Here is a 27,122-nt window from a genome sequence, read left to right as displayed (position 1 = left end):
AACCCACTTTACAATCCTTTCCTCCCTTTCTATTTCTACCTGGGGTGTGTGGCAGTCGGCCTCTGTTGATAGTTTTTCTGTGTCCCAAGTATGCTTTATATTTACTGCTTCTCTGATGTTATGGGTCATGTGTTATGAAGATTCTGGATTCTTGTAAATGACTCAAAAATGTTGTTTTGGTTTGTTTGTTCATTTTGTCAGGCAATTAATTTGTACAGACTCAAACTGCAAACATCCCCAGTGGCAGCTAAAATCTAATTTCACTTCTCTTTTTCCTTAATTAGGTTGCTTGCAATCTGCCCCAGCTAGCAGGATTCAGGGTCAGCCAGAGACTCAGGAAGAGAATGGTATAGAGTTTGGGAATGTGTACACACACCCATTCCCCTTTCATAGTCTCCCTCAGTCCCTCCTGTCTCCCTCCCAGCTCCCTCCCTTCTTCCTCCTGTTTTCCACTTCCCTGCTTTGGTACTTTTCATTTCTGTCCTCTGGAAACACATTTGAGTTTTAGGTAGCCCATGTTGCATTGACTGTGAACAGTCTTCAGGGTGAATCAGATAAAAACCAGAAGGCCACCATGTTGTAGGTATAAAATGTGAAAGTCCATTTTTGAAAATGTGCTAGAGAAGCTTACAAATTACAGAATTACAGGCAAATAGGATTTGGACAATTGCTTGTTTTGCTTGTTTGACCATCCCCTCTCCCACCAGAATCACTAGCAGTGTGGTGTGTAGCTGAGTCAGTGGATCAGGAGGGATCTAGTAACAGGATATAGAATGAGAAGGAAGACAACAGGGGAATCTTTCCTACAGACATGGACATAAAAGAGGAAGGGGGAAGGATCTGGAAGATCCAACACAAAGAGTTACTGAAACTTGGGCAGCATCAGGGTAATAGTATTAGCAACATCCAGCTCAGCCAATGAGGAGGTGGGACAGGGATATGCATGGCTGGGGATTAACTGCTTGCTGTAAGTGACTTGTGGGCACCTGCTCACTAGACACCTATTCTTGCAGGACCATCTTTCACAAACTTACATCAGCACCATTGGGTTTCTGCCACATCCATTTGCTTGGGATTGGACAGAGGAGGAAACTCAGCATATTCATGCCCATTTTATCATAAGCAGCAAATGAATTATAGCTGCTATTCCCTTAGAACTGGCAGTTCATAGTAACATATGTCTCCTCCAAACTTTAACTGTCTAGGAGCCATATCAATAGCAAAAACACCGTTAGCACACTTTGGATGTTCCTTGTATTATATGTGGTAAAAAAAATATGTAAGAACTCTGGCAGATCACTTTTAGTGCAGTAGACAACTTACTGGTTATGATTCAGATCATGAGACATTTTCAGCTACCATGAAAACACAGCAACAGTACAGGATGTACCTAGGAAATTTCATTTGTATAATATTTATCAGCATTAATTTAATTCAGTTTATTACTTGATAATATATCCTATCTTTGTTCAGGTTACTCTCAGATACAAAAGATAACATATACAGTCTCTGTTTTATGTACATAAGCTTTGATAAAGCCTAATTTTAGTAATAGTTTTATATATGCTATGGTAAAGCTGGTAAAAAAAAATATTACTTGTATGTATTTTGTGCATTCACAGCACATAAAAATTTATTTTTTCAAAATTTCTGTGCTTTATAATGTGTGATATTTTTTCAGACTGTGACCTACAATCCAGTATAAGTGGACCTTCAGACAAACTTGTGTTGTTCAAGCATCAATTATATTATTGCAAGCCTGGCCTTATTAATAGAGAAGTTTGGAATAGAGTTGGATGACACCCAGACAGCACACAAAATTATAACTATCAGTTTAGCAGCTAACACTGATTTTGCAGAACATACCTACCATAACTCTTGATATGATCTCACATACATAGGGAAAAACAGAATCCCTGTTTCATCTTTTATCTAAACTGCAGAGGAAATAGGCAGTAAAATAAGCATGCCATTCCACATCAGAATTCCAGGAAACTTTAGGAAAGCTCTTACATGAAAGGAATTGAACAGACAAAATTGGTACCAAACTGAATCAGTTGTAAAAACAAATTCAGGAGGAGCATCCAAATGCATTATAATCATATGTGAAATTGTCAAAGAAACAAATTGAATCAATAATAAAAAAGAATCAGATAATTTATTACTCAAACTAAGTTGTAATTTTCAGTGAAATAAAATAATATTGATAATTGGGAATCCAGAATGCTTCTTGGCCTGTGGAATAAGGTAAAGTATATAATTTGGCAGTCATACACACACAGGTAAATGAAATACATGTTATTAGGCATGGTCCCTAGCTATGCAAACAAATCCTCAGAAGGAGAAGCAATTGTAACACTGCCCCTTTACTAATTTTTCTCATCTATATTACTCTGTAAAATGGGAGATGATTTAGTGATGGAGGTAATGTAAGAGGTTGAACTTTCACCCTACCTGTTTTATACAGTACCATCATAAAGTTGAAAAAGAGGGAAAAATAATATATGAGACAATAATTGCAGCTCAAGTGAAGTTTCAGTATTAAGAATCATGTCCAAATGGGATCTTCCTTTCTGATTATTAACACGTGCAGTTGACTGGAAAGAAGTAGAAAAGTCAGCTAAATGAGTGACTGTATTGTCAGAATTACAAATGTGTCTACAAAAAAAAACAGTCTATCCCTATATCCCTATAAGTTTTCTGCTGTGTGGGGTGTGATTTGATTTCACAGCACTTATTTGCTTGGCAGAATTTCATAATCGTGGCTTTAATATAATTATAACTTTGCAAAAGATAAAACTCTGAGACATGAGCTCATGGACCCCAGACTGACACCTCAAAAAAAAAAAAAAAAAAAAAAAAAAAAAAAAAAACCAGCATAAATGGAACCAGGACCCTTTAATGTGGTTGTCAGTTAGGAGGCCTGGGCAGTCTATGGGTTCTCTGGTAGTAGAACAGCATTAATCCCTAGTGTACTAATGGACAATAGGAGCCCATTCCCCATAGAGGGGTATTCCCTCAGCCTAGACACATGGGGAGGACCTAGGGACTGTCCCAAATAATGTGACAGATTCTGATGATCCCCCATGGAAGGCCTCACCCTTCCCATGGAGCAGAAAAGGGATGGGATGGGAGTCGGTAGGGGGCATGGGAGAATGGAAGAGAGAGAGAACTGGGATTAATATATAAAATAAGATTGTTTTTAACTTAAATAAAAAGGAAAAAATAATCCTTTTAGTCACACACACACACACACGCACAAAACAAACAAAACTAAGACAATTTAATTCTCCTTGGTCACACATATTAACCCTTTATTCATTCAAGTCTTATTTCTCTTCTCAACTTCTTGTATTTTTAGAGGTGATAAGGACATTGTTTCAATCCATTTGTATTAATATTGACTGGACTGCTTTTTTTTTTGCCTGACCTATATGATAATGTTAGTGTAATTATACATACAATAACTACTGTCAGTAAGTAAAGTATTTAATATTTTCTTTGTGAATGCAGCATCATCACAAACACTTCCAGAAATCCAGTCACCACGCTGCAATCATCCTCATATACCATGGATAATAACAAGATCCTTTGCCGAGTTGAGAAAAGTATCTCAGAGGTGGGTGGCCTAAATAGTAGCTGTCCTAACCGGTTTTCTTACATTGTGAATTGAACTACCACAATTAAAAGCTTGTCAGTGGACAATACTGATAGCTTTACATGAACATTGATGCAAACCAATGTGTCCCACCTTTAATTAAAAGGTTTGTTTTCAAAACAGCCCTACAGACTACAGCTAGGATATCTGAATCTTCTTCGAATCCCCCAAGACAGCGCCCCTTACCAGCAGGAAGTAGTTTGGAAAGAACGACGCCCAAATTCCCAAATATTGTGTATAAATGTTTGTTTTCATTTAATTGGACTTTGTTATATAAAATTAAATAAAAAATACTCTATAAAAAAAAAAAAAAAAAAAAAAAAAAAAAACTAAAGAAAATGCCTGTAAATGTCATGCATAAAAGTAGCTAATTTCAACAAACAGATTTTTATTAAAAGAGTCAAATAGAAAAAAAAAAAAAAAAAAAAAAAAAAAAAAAGGTTTGTTTTCCCTTTGTTTCAGGTAGACAGCAGATGAATAACAACAAGAAGGGCCACCAATCTAGAAATTAGTGATTATATATATATATATATATATATATATGTATGTCTGTGTGTGTGTATTTATATACATACATATATATGCATGTATATAATATATATATATATATATATATATATATATATATATATATAAGTCAGCATCCCTAGAATGTCTGTCCTATATTGAATATTGACCATAACAGGAAGGCAATATAAGAAAATAAAAGTTATAGAAGATAAAGAAAGCAAAAGTCTACTGCCTAAGCTATAGAACCTAAGCTACAGAACCAGCCACATATTGTTTTATTCTTTGGGAATTTAAGATCATGCACCCTAATCCCTCTCACCTCCCATTCATTCAATATCTGCCCCTCATCTCTGCAGCATAACCCCTCCAAAGAAATTCCTCCCAAAAATTAACTGAAAGAAAAAAAAAAATACCTCATGCTTCCATCTTCCCTGTTTTCCAACACCTCTTCATTTGTCCTACTGATACTTTTTGTGTTGGGGGCTCTCCCATGAGAAGTAGACCCAGATCTCCTGGTGTAATGTCCATCAAGAAGCAAGGTCAGCTATGCCAAGGCTATTGAAGGATACAGCCAGCACTGTCCTTGAATTATAGCACACATTGTTCCTATGTCCCCCTTTGGTAACACAGGCCATGGATATCAACAGAGATCCCAACTGTAGCAAAAACCTGGCATGACCTTTGGCAGCAGCTCAGGCTAAGACATCACTATGGCTACACAAGTCACCCAGATCAGTATGGCCCTGAAGGCAGCATAGCCCGTAGACACCAACATGGTCACAGGTGTGACCTAGACCATGGGCATCTGCATGGCCTTTGGTGGTAACATGGCCATGAACATCTACACAGACTCCAGCTGTGGTAGGACCACAGATCTAGACATAGTCCTCATCATGCCATCAGCTCAGGCATGGACATCACCATTGTCCCAGGTGGCAGTGCAGGCCACTCAGCTCAGCATGTCCTAAGTGGCAGCATGACCCTCAGATATCTCCCTGGTCATAGGTTATGACCCAGACCCAAGATATTTGCATAGACATCAACTCAGGTCCTGGATCAGACAGAGCCTTGAACTCAGACTTCATACCACGGCCTGGACCCAGACATCACTGTGGCTGGATGTGGCAACACAGGCCATTCAGATTAGAATGGTTCCAGAGTCAACATGGATCTCAGATACCAACATGCACTCTGGTGGCTAACCAGACCCCAGGCATCCTCACAGCCTTTTGTGGTTACCAAAGCCATGTACAACAACACAGACCCTAGCTGCTATTGGGCCCCACACTCAGACATGACCCTTGGCAGCAGCTCAGCACCAAATGTCATCATGGTCCTAGGTGGTAGCAAAGGCACTTCAGATCAGCATGGCCTCAGTGGCAGCATGACCCTCAGACACTAACATGGCTATAAGTGGCAGCCCAGACCCCAGGAATCTTTATGGCCTTTGATGACAACATGCACATTCTCCATGTCTCCTTTAATGTGCTTATTCTGCAAAAAAGACCCTGGTGGTATGAGTGCTTAATATCCAATCTGAAGTAATGTGCTGAACCATCACAGCAAATATGCTTCCAGTGTGTAAGTTGTTGCTTGTGTGGAATATTCCCTGAACCTATCTCCAGAGTGATTTATCTCCATGCTCTTCACAGACCCACCATCATCACTATCTTTTCCAGGGATGCACTGATAACCACAGTACAAGAGGAAGCATCTCTGATGATGACTGGATAAGGCACTTGTCTATAAGTATAGCAGAATAGCATTAGTAGCTATTTTATTGATACTTTTTTTTTTAGACTAGAAGTGTTTTAGATTAGGCCTCTGTGCAGATGAGTTCAAGGCTTTTGCCTGCTTTCTCTTCTATTAGGGTCAGTGTATCTTTTTTTATGTTGATGTCTTTGATGGACTTGGAGTTGAGTTTTACACAGCCTTAAATAAATCTTCATAAAATATACCAAACATTCATACAACCCACTATTCCTTTCTACCTCCATCCACCTGTATGCTCTCTCACTACAGTACATACTTCCTAATGCTTCTGACAATCAGTTCTATACTTTGTATACATTTATATACGTGAAACTATCCCTAAATGGTGTGTTTTTCTTTTCTTATTTCAAAACTTAAATATGAGGATACTCTATAATCTACATAATTATGTATCTTAATAAAATTATTTTTTATTTACATTGCATGGGTGGCTTATCCATATTAGTAAGTCAATTTGGCTCATTCATTTTCTTTACTGTAAATATATAATCAAATAAAGAAAACTAATTTATGTGTGCAATGTATACACATACTTTTTTTTACTACCAGTGATCACATGTGTTGTTCTTTGCTCATGGTGAGTTATTCAATTTCTCACATCATTGAAGTCATTCATTGACAAGTCCAACCTCTTGTTGAATATAAGCAGCTCACCACATAAGAAGAGAATGTCTGTTTATATATCCTCCATGATTTCCCTCAGTTGGCTTTTCAACAGAGAATCTTCACACCTCCAAGGAAAGAAATTGTTTTAAAATTTTTGGTACAAGTTCTGAACACATATATAGATCTTTCAGGGTTTTATATCTTAGCCCAAGGGATCAGAAATCTAAATACCAGGCACTCCATTGCTTAGATGTAAATATAAAACATTTCTATTCATTTAGGCAAGCAAAGTAGAAAAAGGTAAACTCTAAATTGGCTCTGTGATTGAAACAGTGAACTCCAACAAATCAGCATCAAATGAATGGAGGGAAACAGTTGCAAAAAGATTAGAAGTTCTTTTCCTGAGATTCTCAGTGAGCTAGTGAATTGTGATATGACCGAGGCTGGAAGTGAAATTAAACAAAGCTGTACATCAATGAAGATTTTGTTTTCATCAGCTATGAACTTTAAGATGATTAACAAGATACAAAGTGGAGATTCCAAGGGCTCTCTTGAACACTCTAGGGCAGGCAGAGCTATGAACAAGCAGAAGGTGGTACAGTTAACATGACAAGTAGTGAGTATGGAAAACTTCGAAAAGGTTAAGTGCTAATATGGATTAGAGAAATGGAGTCAGTTACAAAACCCATGGGCATGATGGGAATGTTTCTCGGATTCCCAGGACTTCAACCATTCTGGTCTTCCCTCAATCTGTTGTAGGAGGTGAAGCTTAGAGAATGCATTGGAGCAATTAGACTTGTTAAACATGGGAGCCTATTCTCTTCAAGGGAAAACAATAACATCTTTTCACAGGGAAGCCTGGAGTGGATGTTGTCTAACAACCTAGTGATAGTTTTGCTATTCTATGGCACCAGCTTTCCTGAATAATCCAAAATCTTAAGCATTATTTAGGCCCTTATCCTGAGCTTAGTCTCTCAATAAATAGAACCCATCCTCATGAATGAGGTTCCCAGTACTTTGCATTCTCCATCAACACAATCTATCTTTATGCTTATTACAAATCCCCCCTCTTTACCTTTACCCTGAGCACTGTTTACAGTCAATAGAATTCATTCTGACCTTAAAGCTCACAAGTGCTTTGCTACTTTGCTAAGTATGTAACTATGTTTCTGCTTAACTATGCCAAAAGCATCTTTGGGATAACTGTTGCATGGAAAGTACTTTCCTAAGTTTTACTGTGCTTAAATGTGTAGGAAGATTAAACTATGAGGTCAGACTCTGGAAGTTTAGCAGTGCCTGTTAAAGTGGTGCTAACCTGAGTGTCATTTTTTACCTTTCATGGATCCTTTCCCTACCGCTCTGATGCTTGGAGGGACCACAATTACCTATTTTACAGAATGAATATACAGCATAATATAGGATTCTTATCTTATCTAAGCCCCAGCTACCTCAAAACTCACAAACAGAACCAAGAAAAAAGTCAACTAATTCCTCCTTGTGCTGGGCTAATGAGCCAAAGACCAGTCAATAAGTTCATTGGGGATGACTTTAGCTGTTCCCTCAGACTTGGAATGAAGAAAGAAGGTATAGTTCAGATATTGTCTTACTATTGTGGGTTTCAAATTATGTCTGTGGGATACCAGGAAGGATTTGCCCAGTTACTAATTATCCAGAACACCTCTGTCTGCACAGACCTTTGCATTTCCAAAGCTATCGTCTATTACCCACCAACCTCCAAATCCTTCTTTTCCAGAGTCTATTCTTTCTAAACATGTAATGTCTAAACCATGTTCTTCAGAGTCAGCACTGTGCAGAATTCCAGTCTTATACACAGTATCAGATGCTCTGAGGCTACTTCATTCATATCCACTGATGACCCTCTCCAAGAATGTTTTCCCTTCATTTTATTTATGAGAATTTTATGTGAATTAATGCCTTGGCATACATGTATATATATATGCACCATATGTAGATGTCATAAGAGGGGTTGGAACCCCTGCAATTGGAGTTAGAGATGGTTGTCATTTGTCAGATATGCTGAAACCAAACCTGAGTCCTCTGTGAGAGTAGGGAGACTCTTAAACACTGAACTATCTATCCAGTCACCTCTGCAGAGAATTATGATATGCACCAAATACATAGAACCACAGACTTCAGGAAGAAGCATGGCTGTAGCAGAAAATTGTCTCTAAGTGCTCCTGCCAAACATAGAGTGTGTCTTCCATACGGTTAAGAAATGCCTTAAAACATTACTGCATCACAATGGGGACATATTGAGAAAGCCAAACCTTACCATAGGTGTCTACTGACTTGCAGCCAGAATATCCTTATAAGTAGAATCATACAGTGCCTTTAGAGGAAGAGGTGCATAACTTTAAGGACCAGCATTAATTTCTAAAATATTAGACACTTCATATTCACAGTTGAACAAATGGCTGTGAATAATATGGCTTCCCTAAATCTCATCCTATGTTCTGAATCACAAAATCTCTTAACATTTTTGAGATTAAAAATTGTATCAGATTGAAGGCTTATAAGGAAAATTTGGGTACTCTGACACCCATCAGATTTGAGGTTCTTTTTTTCTGCACAGAGTCAGAGTGACCCTGTGACTTTTTGTGTTCAAACAAACTACATGTCCTAGACCCAGAGCTGATGGTGATGAATTCTCTGTCATTTAAGAGATTCTTTGGATGTGATGATGGCTATAAAAGCCAAATCTGCAAAGGCTGGCTTTCATGGGATTTCAGACAACCTTGTAAGCAATATTTTTAATATGGTGTGAGCTATCAAGAGCTTACTGCTAAAGTGCCGTTTTAATAGGCTGGAACTGAGGACTTTTACTTGCTGGTGGGAGGGTCTGGATGACATGGGTAGTTATGTCAGTAAGAGAATAAGATAAGGAAGACAATGAATATCACTTCCCAAGGAACTAGGCATGTCAAAGTATAATGTGAAACTTATTCTTTTGCCAGAGTAGACTGGAAGGAACTCTATATGGTTCAAAATTTTTTCTGGATTCAAATGGACCAAAATGAGCAAGAGTGAGAGAAAGCAAGAACAAGAAAGAGAGCGACACATAAGAGATCTGAATGTCATAAAGGAAGGTAAGGAAAGGCATGCAATAAAATTGAGAAATATATGAGAGTCCTTTGATCTACCTGTAAAAGACATTTCCTGGGCCTCAAAAGCACAATAGTGTCACTTCATTCATGTTAGTGGAATGGATGGCACTTTGTCAATGGAAGACTATGCTTAATATAAAGAGGGTTTCATGGAGCATGAAGAACTACAACTGAATCCAAGAGGTTTGAAATTTCAAGTGGTATATGTACTGAATTTATTTGAGAATAGTTGAAGCAAATCCCTGCAGCCAAGCACACAATGAGGGAGAAGATGAGTACTAAGTAGTGGTATACAAGAGAAAGGCTGGGAGAAGCTAAGGACTGAGTGGTGGGATGCAACAGAAATGGTGGAACAACCTAGAGAGTAGATTTTTGTAATCAAGCTTTTGTGTATGTATATGTATGCATGTATGTATGTATGTATATGTGTGTTTGTGTGTGTGTGTGTGTGTGTGTGTGTGTGTGTGTGTGTGTGTGTGTCTTAGAATAAAGATTTTATTTTAAATTCAAGGAATTCACCAATAAAGTGTAGACAAAAAGTTCAAACATCACAAATGAAAGGATATGATGGGTGCTTTCCAGAAACCATGGACTGTCTAGCCAAAACCCCACTGCTAGGCAAAGAATACCACCCATTAACCATTGGTCATGGAGATCCAAGAGGCTCCCAAAACAACATACATCATTGCTTTTGTTTGTTCGTTTGTTTTCTTGGTTGGCTGCTAGAACGTGAAGGTAAGACCTTACTGCTGAAGACGTTACATACTCTGGTAATAAGATTTGGAGAAATAAACTTGATGGTGACCTGGATATCTTTTCCCATTAATTCTCTGAGTGTTTAAAAGGTGCTATGCAAGCTACCAAGGTTATCAAGAGTCCTACCAGTTGTAAATTCTGAAAACCATAAGGGTGGCAGTTGTCTAACTGAACCTAAAATCTACTCAGTTGGAGAGAACACATGCCAGGTACTGTAAATCTACTTAGGACTTGATGGCTAAAGAGGGCATAGGCCCCATGATAGAATGCACTAATGTCATATTACTAAAGCAATATAATTCCCAACTTTCTTCAAAATATTCATCCTTATACCCATAGGTCACCACAGGTCTCACCTCCCACCAAAGAAACTTCCTTTTTCCCCCCATTTATATAATACCTATAAAGAAACTTTTTGTTGTTTTTAAATTAGATGAGGATGTTACAGAGATCTAAAACTGTCCAAAATGCAGAAGCATATTGGAGTACACAGTCATAAACATAACTTATATAACATAATGTCTAAACCTAAGGCTCAGAGAATGTCATGGAAGAGGAGTAGAAAAGATTTAGTAGCCTAAAGACAAAGGTGATTGCTGATAGATAGGTTCCTCTACATGTTGCTTTATGATCTTTCAACAATACAGCTGCCTTTCCAGAACCTGAAAAACCATGCCACACATACAGGAAAATTTCAAAGGCTTCATCCTAAGACAGAGAGTTACAGACAGTCAATGGCTGCTAAGAGAGGAAGAATCAGGTTTTCTCATTTTGTGAATCATACCCCAATCCTAAGGGATTAACCCTAAACACATGCAGGTTTCAGTAGGTTGTATACACACACATTCATCTATACATATAAATAATAATACAATATGAATAATAGATGTAAATACAGAAGGGGAGTTTATGAATTTGAGAGAAGTTGGTTGGCAGGCAAGAAAAGAGTTGGAGAACAGGTTAAAAAGAATGTACACGCAATATGCTCATGAATTCAATCATCAAATAAATTTTTAAAAATCAAAAAAGGCATACCAATAATAATTTGATGTACAATGCTAGAGAAATCACTCAGCAGTTAAGAGTACTTGTTGCTTAAACAGAGAATCTGGAATTAATTCCCAACACTGACATGGTTACTCACAACCATCTGTAACTCCAGTTGCAGGGGATCTGATACTACTCATTACTGAATTCACTGGGACCTGGCATGCTCATGGTACACAGTCATGCATATAAATAAAACACACACACATATATATATATATATATATATATATATATGTAAAATTAACCCTAAAAATAATATTGATCATTTATTAGCATATCCACTCATTGGTGAAAATAGCAGTTTCTGAGTTCCTAACATTACCATACCAAGAACTTAAAGGGGGCCATAATATGAATATTGCTATATATTCTTAATGCCATTTTCAAAAGCCTACATATGAACACACTCATAAACCATGTGCATATGTAATATCTGCCTTCACCTTAACAATCTAATCTATGAAAAAAATAAGCAGTACATTTCATATTCTCTATGGACTGCAGAATTTACTTTTTTATTGTGTTATTTTATTTATTATTCTGGTGGTGGTGTGTGTGTGTGTGTATGAGAGTATGAGAGAGAGAGAAAGAGAGAGAGAGAGAGAAAGAGAGAGAGAGAGAGAGAGAGAGAGAGAGAGAGAGAGAGCAGTAGAACAAGCACGCATGTAGAGGTCAGAGGACAACTTTCCAGGAGTCAATTCTCTCCTTCCATGGTTCATTCCAAATATAAAATCCAGTTCATCAGGCATGCATAGCAGATGGTGTTGCCTGATGAGCCATCTCACCAGCTTGAAAATGTTTGTTAATAATTATTAAATCAGGTATCAACAGCCTGTGGTTCACATATCAATTCTGGCTCATTACCTGTGTTTCTAATACTTTGTGAGAATACACCAAACCCTGCTGATTGTGTCCACAACAAAACAACAGTACTGCCTACTTGAACAGAGAGAAGTTGGGCTGCAAAGCCTATGAATTTACCATCTGACTCTTGGAACATAAAGTCCACCATCCTTCATCCAAATCACCATTAACAAGCTGCAAAAGGCTGTAATTGTTTCTCAGTCATACAGCCCTGGCCTCACATAACCAAAGCCACTCACACCACACAAAATAAGCTGGTAGGCCCAGTACAGTGAAAAAATACTTTAACCCTAGCATTTTCCTGGCTAAGGCATAAAAATGGTCAGTTTAAATCTAGCCAGGACTACATAATGAGTACCTACAACAAACAATAATGATGATGATAATAATAGAGAAAATTAAATATAAGCTAATAAATATGCCTATAATTAAGCCTTCAGTGTCATTGCTGACTCAGGATAGCCACTTTCTGTCTGTTTTTCCTAGCTCCCATCTGTTGCTCAGACAGAATCACCTCCCACACTAGCTTTAAGGCAGAAGTTTGAGACATCATCTCTCTGTAAATTTAACTACACAGAAAAATACAACTGGACCCATTTTTGAAAAGTAAGGTATGTCTTCTAATAAGTTTTAAGGTCAATACATAGGAAATAGCAACAAGAACAAAAAGGAAAACTATTAAGTTAACATACCTTAAATTTTCTTCAAATAACATCTAGTTAACTTTGTAGAATACAAAAATCCAAGTCTAGCATTACAGATTGGATATCTTGGGAAATATGGTTTGGATATCTACCAAAATATTCATAGAAATAGAAAATATGAAACATTTTTCCTATGAAAACTGAAATATTCATATAAAATACCCAAATGCCTTAATTTGAGAAAAGGATCCCACTTATCTGTGAGACATTTTAACAGACATTGTTTTTTCTACATTAAAGTAATGTAGGTTCATAGCTATGGTCAAAAAATATAGAGCAAATTCTTTGTTGAAAAAAAAAAAAACATGCAGCTGAGTTGAGAATCGGCCCACATAGCAGGAGGAAAGCCCAGGGATATCATGTGCAAGGCCCTGGATTTTAGCTCCAACAGGAAAGATATAAAGAAGCAAAACGGAAAACCGGGTACCATTCAATAAAGAAGCCTTATATTTTATAGTAGTAGAAGAGCACAGAAAACAAGGACCATCCCTCTGGCATAGTATATAACTAACAGTCAAGACTATACTTGGTGCCTGTGGTCATCCATCCTTCAATGTAACAGGCACCTATAGCTAAAGTGAAATTCAGCTTCTGTTCTTGAAATGAAGAAAAGAAATGGTTCTCCATGACAACAAAGAGGACAAGAATCAGGAACTGTAGTGAGTTGGAACAAAGACCAAAAACAAAATACAGGATAGAAAATTGGAACCTTAGTAGAAGCATAAATAAATAGAGAGGGGGGATAAGACAAAGCAGAGGCTTTTAGTCTTGGCTGATTCCTTCAAAAATGATGAGATTAAATTCAAATTACACAGAGAGGAATCAGAAAATAGGTTTGCTTGGTAATGAAAGAGACAAAACAGAATAGGAAAAAATGTTTTATACACAGAAAAACAGGTAGATAGATAACAGACAGATGATTAGACAGATATATGTAGACAAAGAAGATATATACATAATAGGTAGATAGAATGTAGACAGACAGATAAATAGACAAATGGGTGATGCACCGAGAGATAACGCTTCAAAGAAAAGAAAACTTGAACAGGGTTGAAAGAAAAATATTAAAGACAGTGATCTGTGTATGAATCCCAGCACTTTGAAGATGGAAGCAGGAATTGTGAGTTCAAGACAAGCTTGCCATAAATACCAAGTTGCAGGCAGAACTCTCAATAGGAACAAAAACAGAAATAGTAAGACAGAAAATATATCATGAAGAGGAGAGGATTTATAGATACAAACTATAAATCCCTTCTAATTCATACTGATTTGAGGCTCATATTAAAATCAAAGAAAAGTAGACTAAACAAAATAAATAAAAAATTATTTGATAAATCAATAGATTTAGGAATAGAGAACAAGCAGAAGGAAAGAAATTGAATGTAATGAAGACTATGAAGTTCAAATTGTAAAAGCTGAAATTAAATTCCCATTGAGAAAAGAATGTGGTTGGCAAGATCAACTCTGATTGTTCACAAGCCTAGGGTACATTAAATTATTATTAGGATAAAAATGTATATGCAATCTTGCCTTGCTGTCGTCCTTGAGTACTGATAGAACTCAAATACTCCATGCCAAAGGGTCATGAGGCAGGTCAGCCTAGACAGACTTAAAGACAGTGGGAAGCAAAGGTCCATTTACTCTGTCTTAAGGGTCAATATTGGGACAGAGATCTCTTAGCAAAGTCCATGTCTGCCCTCTACCATCACAGTTATTTTTTATAAGGATTTTGCGTCCAGGACACATAATGTCTCTGATTTTGTCCTGCATCCTGTATCAGCTTGATAAGAGCTTCCTAAATATTCAGTGAAAAGAATTTCCTTTCAATTATTTGCAAGAATTCAGCACTTAAGGCATTCTATTCTGCCACAGAATCTGTACCCTACACCATTTAAGAAATGCCAGTTAAACATTTTCCTCTATAAATGAGTATCTTGGAAACCCTTTATGTCGTTGAGGGTAATGGAGGACATGGGGGAGTTGGTAGGGGTAGGCATTAAGAAGGAGCCTGGGCATTAAAAATACCTTTCATGTTAAGAGATAAAAAGGTTTATCTCTTCCTAGTGTGTCAAATAATAACAAGCAACTGTTCTGGACAAAACTAACTTTGAATCAATGACATAATCTTATCCCAGCCAGACAGCAACAATCTCACTGTGCTGTTTTACTTATGGAGTTAGTCCATCAGAAACAGGCCCAGCCTTCAAATCAAAAGCCACTCATCAATCACCCTGCTCTGGGCACCTCACTCTTTACCCTGTGAATAGCAGTGCTAATCTTCAAATACAGCAACAAAGGTGTATCATTTCTTGGACAACATACTTCCCAAAATCTCCAGTAAGATCAGCTCTGGCTTCATTGACAAACTCAGTTCTTCCTTATGGGTAACATGCAGGACAATTTTGCTAAGTGTAAATTCTAATTTATTGTTTATTTAAAAGTTTTTAACCAAGAGGTTAGAGAAATAGGCCAGTAGATAATGTATTTTATATGGAAGCATAAGAATTTGTGGTGGCATATAATCCCAGATCTGGGGTGGCAGAAACATGAAGATCCCTTGAGACTTGCTGGCCAGCCAGTCTAGCCTACTTTTCAAGTTTCAGGCCAATGCAAGATCCTGTCTCAAAATACAAGGCAGACATCATCTTAAAAAAATTATGTCTAACATTGCCCCCTAGCTTTCACAGGTGAACACACACAAATTTGCACATTACACACACACACACACACACACACACACACACACAGACAAGTTCTCAATTATTCCAACTGACTATTACATGTTAATTTAGACTAGAGAGTGGCACCCTCAGTAGAGAGCAGGTTAAGATATAGTGGTTTATCAAATCTTGATCAATTTCTATTCAGTACACATGTATCTGTGAACTCTCAAATGCCAAAACCTATATGGAAGTTTTGTAATGCAATTTTAGACAATGAACATTTATTAGGTAAGAAAGTGTCTTCTCCACTAATTCAAATAGTAATCACTCCCTAGAATGCAAAACAAAAAGTCAAGATCACTTTCAACAATAAGCAATTGCTATTGAGTATTGGAGACTGGAAGTCAGATGAAAGTCAGAACAAAATTACAGAAAGCTGAAAAGGTATACAATTTTCTCAATGCCTCCAATGGATGTGATAAAGTAGCAATGTTTTTTATTATGATGATGATAAGCTCAAGATAAGACAATCACAGAAGTTTTAATGTCTTCCCACTCAGTCACTGGGCTCAGAAAACTGTGTGAGCATGCTGCTAGCATAAGTATTTTCAGATTCGCAAAATGTGAGCAAACTTTCAAGTGCCAGGATGAAATCTACACAATAACAAAGAAATGTTAAGAGCTCTGGTTGCTGCTACAGAGGTTATCAAGATCCCAATGTCTCACCTTTTCATGATTGCCAGTAATCAGGGGGAAAATGTCCCGCTGTGTGCACAATGTTTTTCTCATAATTAAGTTGGTTTATACAGCTGCCAAATAAAATCCAAAGAAGGCTTCAGAAACCAAAAGAGCATCTTTGAAGGAATTTCTGTAAGTTAAAGAGTTAATAAAATCATGTATTGTTTCAGTGGAAATGAATGCAAGTATAAATAATGCTTACTCAGAGTTAAAGCAAAGCATAAGCATGTCTACCAAACCTATTGGCTGTCTCCCCCTCCCCATTGTGTGTGTGTGTGTGTGTGTGTGTGTGTGTGTGTGTGTGTGTGTGTAAGAAGGCCCAGAAATTGACATTGGAAGTCTTTCTCAATTACTCTCCTGTTGTGGAATATTATTTTAACTGGGCAAAGATGTGTTACATTTGCTTATGCTGCAGAATATTACTTTAACTGTGTGAAGGTGTTATTACATTTGTGTCTACTGCATTTGTTTAATGATGTAAGGATGTGTGTTTAATTATGTGGAGATATGTTGCATTTGTTTCATCTTGCCTGCCTAAGGTGCCTAATTGATCTAATAAAAAGCTGAGTGGCCAAAATCCAGAGAGAGGGATAGGCAGGGCTGGCAGGAACAGAGAATATGTAGGAGGAGGAACCTTAGAGAAGAATGAGAAGAGCAAGAAAGATGAAAACAAGGAAGAAAGAGAGGGAGATGCCTGTGACCTGGCGGCCACCAGCCAGTCAGACATGAGAAGTGAAAGCAAGTGAAAGTAAGATATACAAGAAAGAAAAATAAAAAGTCCCAAGACAAAATGTAGATAGAGAAAAAGGTGAATTAACTTAAAAGAGCTAGCCAAACATGAGCCTAAGCTAGGCAGAGCAGCTGGTTGGTTTTTTGAGACAGAATCTCTCAGTGAGCATGAAGCTTACTGATTCTAGACTAGCTGGCGAGCAAGCCCGAGTAGTCCTCCGGTCTCTGTCTCCATAGTGCTGGGTTTACATATGAGCATGTGCACTAGACAGCCAATCTCAGATATTCAGGATTGAACAAGCACTTTCAACTGAGACATCCCCCAGCCTCCATAACCTTTTTGAAAAATATTTTATTAGCAAGTATTACTTTATAATGATAGGTTTATTTTATTTTCATACATTAATAACATGTTTTAATCATATTTGTGCCCTATTGCCCTCTCTTATTTCTTTCCCATTTCCACTAATCCTCTTCCTCTTTCCATCTAGCTTTGCTTCTACTTTATGTATTTTTTTTTCTGTGTGCATTGTGTGCAGTGAGTTTCACTGGAGCTGTTTACAGGATCATGGGTGAAAATTCATTTACAGTAGTGTGGGTACCTTATTGATTGGTATGCCTCTGAAGAAAAAATGTTTTTTCTCTCCCCCATCAACCTTTAGCTGGGAATAAATCCTCAGGGAGTTTGGGTACTTTTGAAAATTCTCTCCTGAAATGATTAGGTATTGGCATGCCTAATTTTCTTTTTTTTTTTTTTTTTTTTTTCAGTATTTATTTTTTTATTTTTTTTTGCATATAGAGTATTTTTTATTTAATTTTATATAACAAAGTCCAATTAAATGAAAACAAACATTTATACACAATATTTGGGAATTTGGGCGTCGTTCTTTCCAAACTGCTTCCTGCTGGTAAGGGGCGATGTCTTGGGGGATTCGAAGAAGATTCAGATATCCTAGCTGTAGTCTGTAGGGCTGTTTTGTCCAGCTGTTTGGAATGTAGGACCAGCTTGTACTCTGTTTCAGGCGGTCTGGCGTGATCAAACCACATTAGTCTGGAAGGAATCCACATCTTTTCATTTTCTGTGGAAACAAAAATAGAAATACTTTTCCCCAGTAACTTGTTCTTCAACTTAAATTTTGGAGTCAAAGCTTTTTTTTTTTTTTTTTTTTTTATTATTATTTTACATGTCGATCCCAGTTCCCTCTCCCTCCCTCCCTCCCTCCCCCCAAGCCCTCCCTCCCTCCTTCCCTCCCTTTTGCCCTCTCTACCCTCTCCCATGCACTCTAAACACCCTCCCCTCCCAACCCCCCACCACAATACAATATGTAGGGGAATGCCATCCAGTTGGGGTCATGTAGATCTGACAGGTCCTGTGAAGTAGGGACTAGGGCTTCTCTCCTATCTCTAGAATAAGGCAGTTATCCCTCCATGGGGGATATGTTTGCAAAGTCCTTTTGTGCACCAGGGATACATCCTGGCTCCACTGTCTGAGGTCTCTTAGGCTGCTCAGACCTTCTGGCTGAGACCCATATTCAGGGGGGTCCGAGTCAGACCCCTGTTGGCTTCCCAGCTATCAGTCTAGTGGCCCTTAGCTCCTCCTTGTTCAGGTAAGCTGTCTCTATGTACTTCTACCGCATGGTCTTGTCCTCTCCATCTGCTTCTGGGTTCTAGTTTGACTCAGTGTTTATGTATGGGTGTTTGCTCCTGTTTTCAACAATGCCTAATTTTCTTCAGACCTTGTACTCCAGTTCCTTTTAGTACTGTTCAGACCACATCTGTATCCTCTCTATTGATCATGAAGAGATAGGCACTAGAGAAACCAGGAATGTTGATTACACACCCTTGTCTCTTTAATGGAAAAAAAATGCATAATCTGTTTTCCAGTCAGAAGGCTAAGGATGAATGTGCTTAATAGCCAAGAGACCACTGTGCTACCTGTAGGGCAAAGCCAGACCTGCTCCACCTCTTACTAACAGTACCAGAGATGGTCAATAGCCTAGATGACCTTTGTGATACCTGTATGACTGAAACCACACCAGATCCTTCCCAGGCCCTTAAGATAGATAACATGTGTAGTCTATCTGTAGAACCCATTTTATGCAAAAGGGTTTTCTTTTGTTTTTTTTGTTTTTGTTTTTTGTTTTTTGTTTTGTTTTTTGTTTTTTGTACTTTGGGAAGTTTTCATGTAATTGTATCTTATGCTTTATTGTGCACAAGGGATTGTGTTACACCAGGAAACTTCTTTTTCCAAATTGTATTATTCTTAAATAAACCTGAGACAAATTGTCCATTGTCAAACTCTAGAGCTTTGAAGCAACACCAGCTACTGAGTCATGTTGAACTGGATTTCCTTCCTGCCTTTTGTAGACCTATACTCTGCTAGTCCAGGTGTTTGCAGAAACCCACCACCCATCCTCACAAAGTGGTGATTGTGAAAGTATTCCCTTAAATCAGCATTGTTCCAAGGAAGGATAAAAGGTGTTTTGTTTGTTTGTTTTTGTTTGTTTGTTTGTTTCTCACATCCACTATTCTTTTTTTTAATTTTATTTAATTTTATATAACAGTCCAATTAAATGAAAACAAACATTTATACACAATATTTGGGAATTTGGGCGTCGTTCTTTCCAAACTACTTCCTGCTGGTAAGGGGCGCTGTCTTGGGGGATCGAAGAAGATTCAGATATCCTGGCTGTAGTCTGTAGGGCTGTTTTGTCCAGCTGTTTTGAATGTAGGATCAGCTTGTACCCTGTTTCAGGTGGTCTAGCATGATCAAACCACATTAGTTTGGAAGGAATCCACATCTTTTCATTTTCTGTGGAAACAAAAATAGAAATCCTTTTCCCCAGTAATTTGTCCTTCAACTTAAATTTTGGAGTCAAAGCATTTTTTTTTAGTTTAATATATTATTTTACATGTTGATCCCAGTTCCCTCTCCCTCCCTCCCTCCCTCGCTCCCTCCCCCCAGCCCTCCCTCCCTCCTTCCCTCCCTTTTTGCCCTCTCTGCCCTCTCACATGCACTCTAAACACCCTCCCTCCCATCCCCCCACCCCAATTCCATATGTAGGGGAGTGCCATCCAGTTGGGGTCATGTAGATCTGACAGGTCCTGTGAAGTAGGGACTAGGGCTTCTCTCCTGTCTCTAGATTAAGGCAGTTATCCCTCCATATGGGATATGTTCGCAAAGTTCTTTTGTGATCCAGGGATACATCCTGGCTCCACTGTCTGAGGTCTCTTTGACTGCTCAGTCCTTCTGGCTGAGACCCATAATCAGGGGGGCCTGAGTCAGTCCCATGCTGGCTTCCCAGCTATCAGTCTAGTGGCTGTTAGCTCCTCCTTGTTCAGGTAAGCTGTCTCTATGTGTTTCTGCAGCATGGTCTTGTCCTCTCCATCTGCATCTGGGTTCTAGTTTGACTCAGTGTTTATGTATGGGTGTTTGATCCTGTTTTCAACAGGCATTAGTTGAGGGGTCCATGGAGAATTTAGTTGTTGATCTCACTCTCTAGGAAGGGCATTTATGATAGCCTTTCCACGTAAGCTCAACTTGTTAGTTGGGAGCAGTCTTATAGTTTGCTCGACCTTTCTTTGTGTTCAATTTTATCTTCAAACCAATATTGGCTCCCTCTTTTATGTTCTCTCTCTCTGTCTCTGTCTCTGTCTCTGTCTCTCTCTCTCTCTCTCTCTCTCTCTCTCTCTCTCTCTCTCTCTTTCCTATCTTCTATTCCTAACCAGGCTAAATATTCCTGGTCGCACATGTTTTCCTTTCCTCCCCCTCATTTTCTCCTACTTCTCTCTCCATTCGCTGTCCTCCCCCACTTCACCTGAGCTCTGGGGGACTTGTCCCTTCCCAGTTCTGTGAGGGACTTTATATGAATCTCTTAGAATACACCTTGTATCCTAGTTCATCTGGTGATGTGAATTATAGGCTGGTGATCATTTGATCTAGGTCTAAAATCCATATATGAGTGAGTACATACTGTGTTCCTCTTTTTGTGACTGGGTTACCTCATTCAGGATGGGTTCTTCAAGTGCCATCCACTTGCCTGCGAATTTCAAGATACCATTATTTTTTTCTGCAGAGTAGTATTCCATTGTGTAGATGTTCCACATTTTCATTAACCATTCTTCAATTGAGGGGCATCTAGGTTGCTTCCAGGTTCTTGCTATTACAAATAGTGCTGCTATGAACATAGTTGAACAGATGTCTTTGTTGCATGGATGTGAATCCTTTGGGTATATGCTTAAGAGGGGGATTGCTGGGTCCTGTGGTAAACTAATTCCCATTTTCCTGAGGAACCGCCATACTGATCTCCAAAATGGCTGTATGAGTTTGCACTCCCACCAGCAGTGGAGGAGTGTTCTACTTTCTCCACATCCTCTCCAACATAAGTCATCACTGGTGTGTCTAATTTTAGCCATTCTGGCAGGGGTAAGATGGTATCTCAAAGTTGTTTTGATTTGCATTTCCCTGATAGCTAAGGATGTGGAGCATTTTCTTAAGTGTCTTTCAGCCTTTTTGATTTCCTCCATTGAGAATTCTTTCTTCAGTTCTGTACCCCATTTTATAATAGGGTTATTTGGTGTTTTGTTGACTAGTTTCTTGAGTTCTTTGTATATTTTGGAGATCAGCCCTTTGTCGGATATAGGATTGGTGAAAATCTTTTCCCAGTCTGTGGGCTGCTGTTTGGTCTTGTCGACTGTGTCCTTTGCCTTACAGAAGCTTCTAAGTTTGAAGAGGTCCCATTTATTAATTGTTTCTTTCAGTGTCTGTTACCCTGGAGTTATATTGAAGAAGCGGTCTCCTATACCAATTTGTTCAAGGGTATCTCCTACTTTCTCTCCTAAGAGGTTCAATGTGGCTGGTCACATCCACTATTCTTGAAACACCCTCAAATTTAAAAACATGCTGTCTTTTTTTTTTCAGCAAATGTGTATGAAAGAACCATTAGTTTGTTTTTAACTACTGAAGGCAAACTTTGATTTTGGTAATCCAAAACATCCTCCATATCTCTTATAATACTCCAACCAAGACAAGAAACCTACTTGTTACTTTTTTATAGACTCAATTCCTCTTCAGAAAAATAATTATGTAAATTCAAAGGTAAGTAAACAATGTTTTCTTTTAAATACTCTGCTTCTTTAAAGAAATGCTCCATGAATTAAAATATTGTAAAAAATGCATCCCTTCAACTGTCAAGGTTGTTAGTACTTGGTATAGAGTTAGCTATGAATAGAACAAAATTTTATTTCAAAAGGATGATTATTTACCATAATCATCTTTTGAAATGGATTTCATCTCCTGAATCTTCTATTATTTTACACGGATGGTAGTAAACATTTCAACATGGAAACAAATGAACTCCTGATGCAGATTGTTGTATCAGAGAGATCATAAAAGTTAACAGTATTATTCTATTATAAACAAAAAGTTAATTAGTGAAGATATATCATTGTGAACAAAAGAAAGATTAAATTACATTATAAAAGATAACTTTACATATTTTGCCATGACTAAGTTGAGGTTTTGCATACTATTAAGCATTATTAAGGTAGAAGCTCAGCTATTAGTTCAATTTTTCTCATTACTGAATTTTGAATAAATGAATGAAGTTGTTTTGAGACACCTAGATACAATGAAAATGAGTGGTTTTTTTTTTTAAAGCAAAATCTGTAAAACAAGTAACAAAAGGGCCTGAGCATCAAGAAATAAAATTAATGAAACCATTATATAATTTGTATGCTTATAATTTAAGAATTATTATTAATAATTATGTTTTAAACATTACCTTGTGAAATTCCTTTTTTCTATGAACTGACATATAGGAACAACCCACTAGAACCACTAGAAGCAATCTACATTGAACTAGAACTTTTGTATGGTAATTTGTTCAATTTCACAACTAATATCAATAAGCTGGGCTTGCCTTATTTGCTCAAGATTGATGGTTTTGCTACAAGCACCATGGTCTCAGTAGAGCTGACCTCATTTAAAGGCCAAAAGTTTAAGTATTTATTCAGATAATGTTGCTTAAGTGTGGGGAAATTCCACTAAAACTCTTCTGTTATAGCAGAGGCTTAGATAAGAAACCAAGGTTTTTATGTTTATTTTTTAGACTAGAGCTGGCAGAAAACATACATGTATCTACTAATATGAAATCAAATCATTGCACAAAATTTGACAGAAATGAAGGGAAAAAATAGTCTAAAAATAACGGTTACAGATTTCAATATTAAACTTCTTATAGTCCATAGAAAAACATAGGCAAATTATCTATGAGGAAATAAAACTTGACCAACAACAAAAAACAGCAGTGCACACACAAAAAAATCTGTCAGGCCATCCTACAGGTTTTGCCATAAGACAAGCTGCTTTTTAAAGGGTTAAAATCATACAAAATATAATCTAATTCAAAAGTGGAATGGAATTAGAAAATAATAACAGAAAGAAATTTTAAATGTTTGATGTATATTAATTTTAAAAACACCTCCAAAGACTAAGAGTAAATTCAAAGAAAATTAGAGATTATTTTAAGCTGAATTAAACAGAGACGTAACATATAAAATTTATTGGATATTGTACAAGTTAGTTTAGTCAACACGAACTAGAGGTACCTGAGAAGAGAAAAACTTCAATTGAGGACATGCCTCCATCCATGTCTATAGGGTATTTTCTTGATTGATGATTGACATGTGAGGTCCCAACCCACTCAGGCAGTGCTATGCCTAGACAGATGGTCCTGGGTTGAAAAAACAAAAACAAAACAACAACAACAAAAGAAACCCTGAACTTTCCTACTTCCACATTAAGATGTCTCCTGGTGTCTTCCTTGTTCATGTCATGATTAGGTAGCCATGTTTGTAAGACTTCATGAATGTAGCTTCTCTGACATTTCTAGGAGATACAATCTCATAGCCAACTGTTTACCTGGCTCTTACAAGCCCCTTCAACAATAATCCATAGCCGTTAGTTGCAGAAGTTGTGTTATAGTTTTACCACTTGGGACTAGGCTCCACAACTCTGCATTTTCTTCAACTGTGGTTTTCTGTAATGGTCTCCATCTGTTGCAAAGATAAGTTTCCTTGATGAGGGGCAAGAACTACCCATATCTATGGTCAGTGCTTATACTGAACTAGTAAAGTGGCAGTTGCAGGTTCTCCTCCAAGATCCATGACTTTACTATCCCTGAAGAATTTTCCAAGGCCTCAACTCTAGACAAAGAACTATGGGCAACAAAGGAATAATGACAACAGGATAAATAGTATCTTCCCAGGAAAAAGAAAACCAATTGGTTGTCGAATACCAATGGTCAGCCCTGAAAACATGTACATATAGGTAGCATGATATGGACTGGACAGATTTTGTTTGTGAGTTAGGAATATATGACTATATAGCATATGTACCAACCATTAAAGAAAATAGAACATGAGATATCAATGGGGAATCATCCATTAGAAGAATTGAAGGAGAAAAGGGAAATTATGCAATTATATTGTAATCTCAAATTTTTAATTATAATTTTTAAAAAGAAAGAAATTTGAGCAAGCCACAGAAAGCAAACTGTGTCTTCTTCAGTTCCTGCCTCTAGATTCCTACCTTGCATTTATGCCTTGACTTCCCTAGATGATGGACTGTTGCTTAGAAGTGTAAGGAAAAATAGGCCTTTTTCTTCCCAAGTTGCTTTTGGACATAGTATTTATCAGCAAACAAAATAAACTATACCAGATAATAGGATGGATGGATGGATGGATGGATAGATAGATAGATAGATAGATAGATAGATAGGTAAACTTAAATATTCAATTTCAACCGTAAATAGAGCATCTTGGGCCGGGAGTGGAGCTCAGGGGTACAGTGCTTTCCTAGCATACAAAAGACTCCAGTTTCAACTTCTGCTAACACAAAAACAATTAGAAAATGATCATCAAAAGCCCAAATTTTTATCTTAGGTCTCTGGAAAGAAAAGAACAAATGAAAATTAAAACACAGAAAGGAAGCATGTGAAATTACAGAATGAAATTAAACAGCATATAAAGAACAGGGACAACAGAGAAACTTTTAAAAGCTATTTGTTGGACAATAATACAAAATGAAGAAGTTCAGCTAGAATGAAAAAGAAAAAGGATGTTTCAAATTATTGAAATTACAGATGAAATAGCTTCCTACAAAATAAAGGGTACAAGTAAATACTATAACCAACTACATTCCAAAATATTATATAAATTATGTAAAATGTACAAATTCCTAGAAAGGTACCAACTATGAAGACTGACTCCAGAAAATGAAAAAAGAATCTTGATAAACCTATAATAAAGAAAGTAATCTAAATAAACCTACAGTTTAAAAAAAAAAAAAAAGTTAGATGGGGGAGCAGTCCCTGCAAAAGAAGGAAGATGGCGCTTGATGGGCCAGAGCAGATAGGACTGGAAGAGGGGAAGGCAAGCAGTGAATTCCGCCAGTATTATCTGTCTAAGATTGAAGAACTCCAGCTGATTGTAAATGTTAAGACCCGGAATCGCCAAAGACTTTAGGCACAGAAGAATGTGCTAAATGCAAAAAAGTTTGCCTCTTGTGGGAAGAGTTGTGCTGAAGGAACAGGGCTCCTATGTTGGAGAAGTAGCGCGGGCCGTGGATAAGAAATAGGTGTTGGTCAAGGTCCATCCTGAGGGCAAATTTATTGTTGACGTGGACAAAAACATTGACATCAATGATGTGATGCCCAATTGCGGAGTTGCTCTAGGGAATGATAGCTACACTCTGCATAATATCCTACCTAATAAGATGGACCCTCTGGTGTCACTAATGATGGTGAAGAAGGTGCCAGACTGAATGAAGTTCTGAGATGATTGATGGATTGGACAAGCAGATCAAAGAGATCAAAGAAATGATTGAGTTGCTGGTGAAGCACCCTGAGCTCTTTGCTCAGCATTGCACAACCAAAGAGAGCGCTCCTGTATGGACCCCCAGGCACTGGAAGGAGATTGTTTGCCCGTGCTGTGGCTCATCATATGGATTGTACCTTTATTTGTATGTCTCGCTCTGAACTGGTACAGAACTTTATTGGGGAAAGTGCTAGGATGGTGAGGGAGCTGTTTGTCATGGCACGAGAACATGCTCCATCTATCAAGAGAGGGGGGGAGAAGAGAAGAGAAGAGAAGAGAAGAGAAGAGAAGAGAAGAGAAGAGAAGAGAAGAGAAGAGAAGAGGAGAAAGTAAAGTGGGAATCAAAACAAAACTCAACATGGAAAGCTGTGGCCTAGACAGCTTCACTGGTGAATTACACAGAAAGAAAAACTGATGCAATTTCATCACAGTTACTTCCAAAATAGTGTCCTGAGGCCAGTATTAACCCAAAAGCAAAGCTAAATGAAATAAATATAGCCATGAATAAATATTATTATTCGTGCCATGAGGCCAGTATTAACCAGAAACCAAAGCTAAATGAAATAAATATAGCCACTAATGAGTATTATTATTAGTATTATTAGTATTATTGACATACGCATGTGTTCCACTGTGGTAATGCATGCCATTTGGGAAGCTGAAACAGAATTATAAATTCAAAGCCTGCCTAGTCTATATAATGAGGCTCTGTCTACAAAAAACAAGAAACAAGAATATTTAAGATGGTAGCTGTGATGACTCAAATAAAAAATGCCCCCATAAGTTCATATATTTGCTTGGTTAGTGCCCAGTTGATGAACTGTTTGGAAGCACTGGGAGCTGCGGCTTTGTTGGAGGAGGTGTGGCACTGCAGTGAGCTTTGAGGAGTCAAAAGCCCAAACCAGGTCCAGTGTCTCTGCCTGTCTCTGTCTCTTTATCTCTGTCTTTGCACTTCACCCCATCCCTGCCTGCAGGTGAGGGTATAAAGCGCTCAGCTACTGTTCCTACTTTATGACTCTCTGCATGCAATGTTGTGCCCCTTCCATGACAATGATGGGCTAAACCTCAG

At 37.8% G+C, this 27,122-nt stretch overlaps 1 protein-coding gene and 1 pseudogene across 1 annotated transcript in view; one reads left to right on the top strand and one right to left on the bottom strand.

The window, feature by feature from the left end:
* The window catches only part of LOC127238325 (ubiquitin-40S ribosomal protein S27a-like), an 857,069-nt gene that overhangs the window by 722,887 nt on the left and 107,060 nt on the right, over window positions 1–27,122 (bottom strand).
* Window positions 25,565–26,299, top strand: LOC127238294 (26S proteasome regulatory subunit 8-like; annotated as a pseudogene).

This window comes from Phodopus roborovskii, unplaced genomic scaffold (genome assembly GCF_943737965.1).
Source record: "Phodopus roborovskii unplaced genomic scaffold, PHOROB, whole genome shotgun sequence".
NCBI lineage: Eukaryota > Metazoa > Chordata > Mammalia > Rodentia > Cricetidae > Phodopus > Phodopus roborovskii.
Note: the sequence above shows the minus strand (reverse complement) of the source record. Positions and strands in the feature narration are given on the sequence as shown.